Consider the following 10,765-nt stretch of genomic DNA (forward strand, 5'->3'; position numbering starts at 1 on the left):
GCAAAGTGGGTACATTCAGCAAAAATGAGAGAATGCCCCCGAACACCAGGGGCAGACAGTTTTTATCCCCTTAGGCAAAGCAAAGTTCAGCCCCTTCACCCACCCCCCTTAAACATTCCCCTTTATGCATATTCATTGAAGCTCAACCAATTAAAGAATTGATGGTGGCCCTTCGGTTCCAAGCTGCATTATCCACTAGGTGGCGCTGTAAGCTTATAATCCTCTTGACCTATTTGCAATTCCTTGTAAAACCACATTGGCCATCCGTGTTCTCACCTTATTTTGTGGTGGGCTACATCTTTCCTGTTGTTCGCTCTATTCTCGGTGTGTTTACTGGAATTGGGTCAACGGCTAGAGCAGGTGTGAAGTGCTCTGACCACATTTGCTGCATTTACAAAAATGCTGTGTGCAGGCAGAGGAGAGAAATAGCTTTTAGCTTTTAGCTTGCTTCTTATAAAATGGCTTCAGTCTGGCTCTCCAAAGTGGACCCAGGTGGACCCTTGGTCCTCACTCCTTCAAAGTGAGATTTCATGGCCCAAAATGGAGATCTGAATGGACTTCCGGAGGCGGCGCAAAATAGCAATGGCGGTCCTCTTTACCTGGTGAAGAGGGGCTCCGCGAAAAAGGGTCGTCCGCTACGGCAAAGCGGAGACCCATTAAGAAAAACCGCAGGCAGAGCGAGCCTGCGGCCGTGGGACTCGGCGGGCGCCCAAAGCCCCCCCGGAAACGAAGAAGGGGCTCCGTAAGGGGCTCCGGAACGCGAAAGGGGGAGCGGCGCTGTGAGTTCATCGCTCTTTTCGTGGATGCAAAGCCGCGCTGCCGCTGCTGATGAGCGCCGACCTTTCTTCTTGAAAACATCAAAATTGGCTGCTACATACCCGTGAGTAAGGGCAGCTAAACATCGGAAAATTTGGGAATTTGGTTGAAATTCGGCTGAAAACGGGAGGCGAGTAACAGGAAGTCCGTCTCCCGATCCTGCTAACCAGATTAAAGCAATTGCGCAGAAGAGCGCTGAAGCGCTGAAAAGGGACTGTAAAAGTAAAACGAGGGTGTATTTGACAGACTTTGTAGCGAAAAGACAAGCAGGAAATCTTTGTAAAAGTTGTGGATTTTATTTTTGGGACCTTCTTCCTAATTTTGAGCTATGTGGAGTTAAAAGAGACAACCCAGCGATCGGGCTGTCAGCGTGCAAAGGAGAACTGTCAAATGCTGATACTGTTATTGGAGCTTAACTGATACATAGACTGAGACATTAACGTTTAAACATTGTTGCTGGGACCCTTCTTGACACCTTGTGGCTTTTCTTTAAGACAAAGAAAGCCTGTGGAAACTTCCTTTTGTGCTCTGGAACTATCAAAGACTTAACATAGGGAATATAAGAACTTCAATGGCGGATAAGAGCTCTCTCCTTCCTTGAAACTTTGAAATACCCCCACCTAGAGGATTGTGGAGATATAGAGGCCTGGGAACTGTACTTTATTGTGATTCTCTGTGGTTAAATTGTTTATACTCTGGACTTTGTCTAACTTATGAAACAAAAGAAAATTTGACCTTGAACAGAGGCAGGTGTGGAATGAGTGGCACAGGGAGAACAAGAGCAGCTAAAGCTAAAGAGAAAGAAAAGAAACCAGGGCAACTTGTTCAAACAACCCTATCTCATCAACGAAGATCATCCGTCCCAACTGTGCTGACAGCACAGGAGGTGGAATTTGAAGAGCCTGCTGCAGAGCCCGTTGCAGAAGATATGGCAACTGGAGGATCTGAAATAGTTCTGAAGCAAATCTTGGAACAACTTGGAATTTTAAATCAAAAAGTGGACAACCAATCATCAAAAATTGACCAAGCTACATCCTCTATTACTAAATTATCTGAGCAAGTTTCCCATCATACTCAGGCAATTGAAAAATTACAAGGGGCAACAACTGAAAATTATAAGCTTGCGGTGGAAGCTTGTCAAAAAGCAGAACAGGCGAACAAAAAGGTTGATGAGATTAGGGGGGAAGTAAGGCCTCTGAAAAGACAGGTAGGGGAACAACAAGCCTACCTGTCATTGGTTGAATTGAAAAGTAAGGAAAATAATCTCAGATTAAGGGCTATCCCAGAATTGGAGGAAGGAAACCTACAGGGATTTTTAACACTTTTGTTCTCCAAATTCTGGGGGATAGAGGAAGATAAGGACTTTAAAATTGTGACTGCCTTTAGACTGGGAAAATTGATAAAGAAGGACAAGTCCAGAGACTGTTTGGTTATTTTGAGATCGAGAGAGGAAAGAGACAAGATACTAGGCCTACACTTCAAAAAATCCTTGGAGATAGAAGGAAAAAAGGCTGAAATTTACAGAGATATACCTAAACACCTTTTGGACCTTAGGACTACTTATACAGATTTGACCAAATTGTTGAGATATAACACAATCCCTTATAGGTGGGAGTTTCCGCAAGGACTATCATTTACCTACAAAGGAAGGAAAGTAAGAATTAAAACACCGGAGGACCAACAGAAGTTCCTACACGACCACGAGGAGGACCTCCAGAAAGGAGCCGCAGCTTCTTGGCCTCCACCACCACCGGGACCATCTCCAAAGCCTACACCGCCTGGATCTGGACCAACATTACCACCTCCGGGATCGGAGGGAAGCCTAGACACCCCACTGTAGACCCACCAATTAGACCAGGGTGTCGCTGCAGCTTCTTAGTTGGAATATAAATGGCGGAAATTCTCTGGAAAAAAGAAGAAAAGTATTTCATATTTTGAAAAAAGAACAATTGGACATTATTTGCCTGCAAGAAACGCATGTGACAAGGCTCCACAGAAAAGTGCTAATTAATAAAAGACTAGGCCAAGAATTTATCTCTTCGGACAAAGTGAAGAAAAGAGGTGTGGTGATATATGCAAAGGAGAGCCTGTCACCGAAATTCTTATTTAAAGATGAACACGGCAGAATTTTGGCGATTGAAATTCAGACACAAGGAGAAAAATTTCTGATATTAGGAATATACGCCCCAAATGAAGGAAAATCGGAATTTTTCAGGAAGCTGCATGAGATTATGCTGGATTACTTAGACTATAACAACATCATCATGATGGGTGACATGAATGGGGTTGCGTCTGTAAATATGGATAAGTCGCAAAGTGCTAACATAACGAAAGATGGCAGACTACCTAAAACTTTTTTTGAAATGACTGACAACGTGGACTTAATTGACATATGGAGGGTTAAGAACCCCCTAGGAAAAGAAGGGACTTTCTTTTCTGAAGCTCATCTGACATGGACACGAATCGACCAAATATGGATAACTAGAGGACTGGCACCCAAGACTGGAAAGGTGGAAATCTGCCCAAAAACCTGCTCCGACCATAATGCTTTGAAAATGGAATTGAGACTAAATACAACCGGATCCTTCAGATGGAAAATGAATGACACCTTATTAAGGGACGAGAAGATTGTTAAGAAGGCCCAAAAAACTTTAAAGGACTATTTTGAGATAAATTTAAATACCACTGTGGAAAAAAGAATAATCTGGGACGCAAGTAAAGCAGTCATGAGAGGGTTTCTAATACAACAAAATACGATCAAGAAAAAATTCTGGAATGAAAAGAAGGAGAAGATATTGGAAAAAATAAGAGATGGAGAGAAAAAACTAAGATCCAGGCCAAAGTCGAAGGAGGTGCTGAGAGAAGTGAAATTTTTCCAAGCACAATATTTGAAACTGATAAATCAAGAGGTGGAATGGAAAATTAAACAAATGAAACAAAGATCCTTTGAATCAGCAAATAAGTGTGGGAAACTGCTAGCATGGCAGTTGAAAAAGAGACAAAAACTTAATACTGTTACAAATCTAGAGATTGAAGGGAGAATGGTTCAGAAACCCGAGGAAATTAGAAAGTGCTTCCAGAGATATTTCAAAGAACTTTATTCACAAGGGCCACAGAAAGATTCGGAGGTAGACCAATTTCTTAAAACCAACGGATTACAGAAAATACCTCAGGAAATGAGAACAACCCTGAATAGTAATATCACACAGCAAGAAATTGAAAGCGCCATTCAGAACCTCCAATTAGGCAAATCTCCAGGCCCCGACGGACTTACCTCCAAATACTATAAGGTTTTGAAAGACTATTTGATACAACCTTTGTTGGAGGTTTGTAACCAGATTATGGAGGGGAGGAAGGCACCGGAAACGTGGAAAGAAGCCTTCATCACATTGATACCCAAACTAGAAAGTGAAAAGACTCAGCTGAAGAACTACCGCCCCATCTCACTCCTAAATGTGGATTACAAAATTTTTGCAGACATTTTGGCAAGTAGGTTTAAAAAAGTGCTTAATGAAGTGATCCATAAAGACCAGGCTGGCTTTCTCCCTGGTAGGCATTTGTTTGGCAACACAAGAAACATTATCGACATTTTGGAACTTTTACAAACAAAACTAAAGACTAGAGCGGTGTTAATTTTTATTGATGCGGAGAAAGCCTTTGACAATATTTCCCGGATGTTTATGAAGAAAAACTTGGAAGGGATGGGAGTGGGGCGGGGGTTTGAAAATGGAATAGAAGCAATATATTCAGAACAAAAAGCGAAATTGATAGTAAACAATGTGGTGGCAGAGGAGTTTAAAATTGAAAAAGGGACACGGCAGGGGTGCCCCCTATCCCCCCTATTGTTTATTTCAGTTCTGGAGGTGCTATTGAACATGATTAGAAAGGACCGGTTGGTACAGGGAATTGAGGTCGGAGTGAAACAATATAAATTGAAAGCATTTGCAGATGACCTGGTATTAACATTGCAGGAGCCTGTCTCTAGTACTAAAAGAGTGTTAGAATTAATTTCGGACTTTGGTCGGGTGGCAGGATTTAAGCTGAACAAGCAAAAAACTAAGGTTATAGCAAAAAATTTGACAACTACAGAAACAGATGAGTTCCTGAAAGAAACAGAACTAAATGTGGTTAAAAAAGTAAAATACCTAGGGGTGTATCTGACCTCTAAAAATTTGAATCTGTTTAAGGACAATTACGAGAAATGTTGGTTAGAAATCAAAAGAGATTTGGAAACATGGTCAAGATTGAAACTTTCCTTGTTGGGCCGAATAGCAGCTATAAAGATGAATGTATTGCCAAAAATGCTATTTTTGTTTCAGACCCTACAGGTCGTGGACAAGGTGGAATGCTTTGGAAAGTGGCAGAGGGATATTTCTAAGTTTGTTTGGCAGGGCTAAAAGCCCCGAATAAAGTTTAAGATACTAACTGATGCGAAAGAAAGAGGGGGATTTGCCCTGCCAGACTTGAGGTTATATTACGAAGCTGCAGCCTTCTGCTGGTTGAAAGATTGGATTTTACTGGAAAACACTGATGTCCTAGATCTGGAAGGGTTTGACAATGCTTTTGGGTGGCATGCATATTTGTGGTATGACAAGGTTAAAGTGCACAAATTGTTTAAAAACCACATTGTCAGGAGAACCAAAAAGTAAACTACTTTCGAGAATGTATAACCTGCTGCTTAAATGGAATACTCAGGATGAGACAGTCAAATCCGCCATGATAAAGTGGGCGCAGGATTTGGGGCATAACATTATGTTTGAAGACTGGGAAAGGTTATGGAACACCGGAATGAAATTTACGGCATGTAGTGCCTTGAAGGAAAACATTATGAAAATGATATACCGGTGGTACATGACCCCAGTCAAGCTTGCTAAGATATATCACCTGTCTGATAATAAATGCTGGAAATGTAAAGAGGCGGAAGGGACATTCTTTCACCTCTGGTGGACCTGCCCGAAAGTGAAGGCTTTCTGGGAAATGATTCATAATGAACTAAAAAAGGTACTGAGATTTACCTTACCTAAGAAACCAGAGGCCTTCCTTCTGGGCATGGTGGACCGGAGAGTGTTTAAGAAGGACAGAACTTTTTTTATGTATGCTACTACAGCAGCAAGGATTCTGATTGCAAAATATTGGAAGACACAAGATTTACCCACACTGGAGGAATGGCACACGCAGTTGATGGACTATATGGAACTGGCCGAAATGACTGGCAGAATCCGAGACTTGGGAGAAGAAACATTTGAGGAGGATTGGAGAAAATTTAAAGACTATTTGGAAAAACATTATAAGTTGTATGAATGTTAAAAAACGCACCTTTTAGGAAATTCTAGCTTCAGTAATGTTAAATTAAAGAAATGGAAATTAAGGTACAAGGAGTCAGAGATAGAATAATGAAACAACTTTATTGTGTTAAAATGAAAATGTACATGATTTGGGTTATAATACATTTGAAATTGGGTAACATGATAAAAAGGAAGATACAATAAGTATTGAAATAAGTTAACAAATTGCAGACGTTATGCATCACAGAGAATGCAGGGTTGGGAGGACGTGGGGAAGTCCAACAGATTTGGAAAAAGGAGTAAGAAAAATTTGTAACCTTTCTTTTTTACTTTTATAATATGTTCTTTATTCTTTTTTCTGTATTTTATAAAACTAATAAAAAATATTATAAAAAACAAAAACAAAATGGAGATCTGAAGCAGCCCCAGTGATGTTATTAAGCATTAACCACAGTCACCAAGAGCATGTCGTTCACATAAAAAACCCACAACATTTAACAAATGAGCAAATATGTCACTGGTTAGAAAGATAACGATAGAAAGCTTAGCCAAAAGGTGTTTTCCCAGGTCCAGCTAAAACACTGTGCTTAAGGCACAGGATGGAATGGGAGTTGTAGTCCACCAAAGTAAAAAATGCAAGGATCCTCTTTTCACACTAAGAACAGATGTTTCCAAACTTCTGCTTTACACATCAGCACAATTTATTTCCAAAGCTCTTTGGTAGGATGAGGAGAACCAAAAATACCACTGGACTAGCAGAAGCTAGAGAACATTACACCCTTTTTAAAAGCCCCACATCACCCTTCAGTTGCCAGGTTATAGGCCTATTCTTAATCATTGAGACAGTGAAAATGTGTAACAGCATTTAATCAGGGACATTCTGTCATGGAACAGTTACCGTATTTTTCGCCCTATAGGACGCACTTTTCCCCCTTCAAAAATGAAGGGGAAATGTGTGTGCATCCTATGGGGTGAATGCAGGCTTTCGCAGAAGCCTGGAGAGCGAGAGGCGTCGGTGCGAACTGACCCCTCTCGCTCTCCAGGCTTCAGGCAGCTATCCGCAAACCTTGCGCGCCCAGGGGGAGTTCCAGCGGGCTTGCAAGGCTTGCGGGCGGCAGCTCCCAGTGACGTGAGCAAGCTCCGGGAGCGATGGCAAGGTTGCAAAAGCTCGCCTTCGCTCCCGGACCCATTCTGGGGGCTGGGGACGGGGGAAGCTCCGGCATCCCCCGCCCCCAGCGACGCAAGCAAGCTCCGGGAGCAATAGCGAGGTTGCGCAACCTCGCCATCGCTCCCGGACCCGTTCTGGGGGCTGGGGATGGGGGAAGCTCGGGCTTCCCCAGCCCCACAAGCTCCGGGAGCGATGGTGAGGTTGAGCAACCTGGCCTTCGCTCCTGGACCCCCAGCCCCGAGGCTAAAAACGAAGCCAGGACAGCTTCTTTGCTCTTTGGGGCTCGGGGGGGGGGATAATTTTCTTTTTCTTTATTCCCCCCCCCCAAAAAAAAATAAGTGCGTCCTATGGGCCGGTGCGTCCTATAGGGCGAAAAATACGGTAGTTTTTCAGCTGGGCTAATACAACCACAGGTACATGTCAAACCTTTGTGTTTCTCTTTTCCTAGGCACCTTTCACAGGCATAAGCAACTGGATCACCCTTTACTTATGTCCCAAATTTGTTTCCTTATTTGTTGGCCTTCATGAAACACGGCAGTACTTAGATTTTTTAGATGATTTATGATGGTTGTTGTCTCTGCACTTTTTTTAGCAGCAGTCTGGTTTGCGGGTAAGTTCCCACAGGCTTTTGTGCAACATTTGACATATCAATTTAGCACTACTGCAACAGAGATGAGAAGCATGATTGCACTGTGTAGCTGGCAGTGCTGTAGGTATCCAGGTTGTACAATGATCTGTCTTGGCCTGTCAAACCTGCACCCTCTCAAAAGGTTATGATAAAAGGACTGGCATTTATATTTTGAAGCATTCCTACCAATTGTATATATTCCTATTTGATTCTATCTTCACCCATCCTGACCATTGTATATGGTCCTAGAGATACTTGCAATCTCATGACTGTACCTAGGCAAAAACAGGGATGTTGCAAGATTGGGCCTCTGAAATTCTGCAGGCTACTTTCCTAGGGGGCACCTCTGCAATGTATGTTATTTGCATAATAAAATTATTGCCTGAGAAACCACTGGGAATGAATCAAATCATTTTTAGCTGTCTCCTACCAAACAAAAAAAATATAAACTTTAAAGGTGCCTTGCCCATAGACCCATAATGGTTTGCCATTTGGTCAGGCTTGTTTGCATGTTTCTTTAACTAGGGGTGCCTCCCATGTGTACAATTATCAAATTTATTGTTCAAGGAGATTAAGTGGTTCATTTTTAGCTCACCTTAAAACTATAAAGGCTGCCCTTGTAGGAAAACTACTGTAGCTATCCTTCCACAAGCTGACAGGACAGGCCTGATATCTTCAGAAGGGTATACTATGTTTGCAAATTTCATCAATTTCTATCAAGAAATTTTAAAAGTATTTGAAGAGTGTATGTGATGAGCAAACAACACTAGTGGGTTTTAAAGAACCTTTGTGAAAGAATAAGGAATATTGCAAGAATGCAAATATGTTGGTAAAGGTATCTTAAAAGGCGATATTAATTTTGGGAATGCGTAGATAATAAATTTAAATACGGATGATTGTCAGAGAAGCTGAGGGAAGTCCAAAAGAGAAAAATATGTTAATTGGGAATTGTTAATTGGACATATTTGTGTAAAACTTAATAAAAAATTTTTTTAAAAAAAGAAATTTAAAAAGTGGTAGATGTTTCCCTTTAAAAAGAAGCAAACTTTAAGCACATCCAGCATAAACAAATAAACCAAAACTGGTTCTATTCACCTGTAATTAGGACTGCTATATGAACTGTGCAGTGGTTACAATGCCTGCAAATTCCATTCACTTCTGCCAATAGAGGGAAAATGTTATATCCATTTTTTAGTCCTCATAATAGAAGAGGAGGAGGAGTTTGGATTTGATATCCCACTTTATCACTACTCTAAGGAGTCTCAAAGTGGCTAACATTCTCCTTTCCCTTCCTAACCCACAACAAACACTTTGTGAGGTGAGTGGGGCTGAGAGACTTCAGAGAAGTGTGACTAGTCCAAGGTCACCCAGCAGCTGCATGTGGAGGAGCGGAGATGTGAACCCGGTTCACCAGATTACGAGTCCACCGCTCTTAACCATTACACCACACTGAGCAGGGCAGGAAGTAGCTTCATTTTTTTCCAGAACTGGATTTGGACCCTGAGGTGAATCAAGCAACCTCAGAAGTGCTTCAGACAAAAGTGAACTATTTCCCAAACAGCTGAATCAGGATCTACCAAATACTGTGGTGGGTTCACACTTCTAACATTGTAAGCAGCACTTAAAATGCACAAGTCTGGCTAATTAAAAAGGAAGATTTATTGCAAAGAACAAACAGAAAGTCTGGCAGGTCGCTCCATTACAGCCTCCAATGACTCAACTGGACTTTGGTTTCCCTTTCTCTTACTACGGAAGAAGCAACGGCAGTACGTCTTTTTCCTGCGCTGCTTCTCCCTCTATGTTGTAAGCCTGCCCTCCAGTGACGTCTGTGACTGATGGCCTCCGATTCCCTTTTTGACAAGCTGTCACTCTGTGCTGGCTCCCGCTCTACCACTTGACCCGTCACCTAGATCCTGCCTGCTTGTTTCCTTGGCAACTTGAAGTCCATTCTCTCCTTGACCCCTCTCTTCAGACTCTGCTAACATGTGCTCTCCAGACAGCAGCAAATTCTTATATGAGGGTTCTTCCATCTTGACAAACATGTCAAGATGACCCCTGAGACTGGAATTCCAGGTGTGGAATCCCTAGTCTGTCATTCCAGTCCCAGAGACCCAACATTCCAGTCCCAGGCCTGTCATTCTATCCTCATGGGTCTTCATCTCACTCCAAGCAGTCCCAGGTCTATAATTCCAGTGCCAGAGGCTGGAGAACCCATAATCCAAACAAATTAGTCACAAGTCATCTATCCAAGCTAGCCTCACTTGGTCAATGGAGTCAGCAGAGCCCTCTCCCAACCAAACAGGTTTATTTTCATCCATCCCAGACAACCTGTGATGGAGAGGCATAGCAGTCCAGAGTCCTCTAATCGAGGCACATTAAGCTCTTGTTCCAAGTCTGCATCAATCTTCTTTGGTGATCACTTGTAGCCAAGTAAGATTGTTTTCCAAAACAGGGTTTTAGCAGTGAGTCCGTAAGTGACTGTGGAGGCCAATTCTGGATCCACACGTCCTTCCACTGTAGGGACACTGGTTTCCGGGCAGGAGTTGATCACGGTGTGGCTTTGCCAAGCGTGCCTTCCTCTTAGCACGTTTCTCCCTTGCGTCCTGAGTTTGAGCATCTTCAAAGTCCATGACACCTTTGGTAAAGGCTGTTCTCCAACTGGAGCGCTCGCAGGCCAGTGTTTCCCAGTTGTCAGTGTTTATACTACCTTTTTTAAGATTTGCCTTGAGACAGTCTTTAAACCTCTTTTGTTGACCACCAGCATTACACTTTCCATTTTTAAGTTGGGAATAGAGTAGTTGCTTTGGAAGACAATCATCAGGCATCCACACAACGTGACCAGTCCAGCGAAGGTGATGTTGAAGAATC

The sequence above is a fragment of the Podarcis gaigeae genome (assembly GCF_964106915.1).
Source record: "Podarcis gaigeae genome assembly, chromosome: 8".
In the NCBI taxonomy this organism is placed as follows: Eukaryota; Metazoa; Chordata; class Lepidosauria; order Squamata; family Lacertidae; genus Podarcis; species Podarcis gaigeae.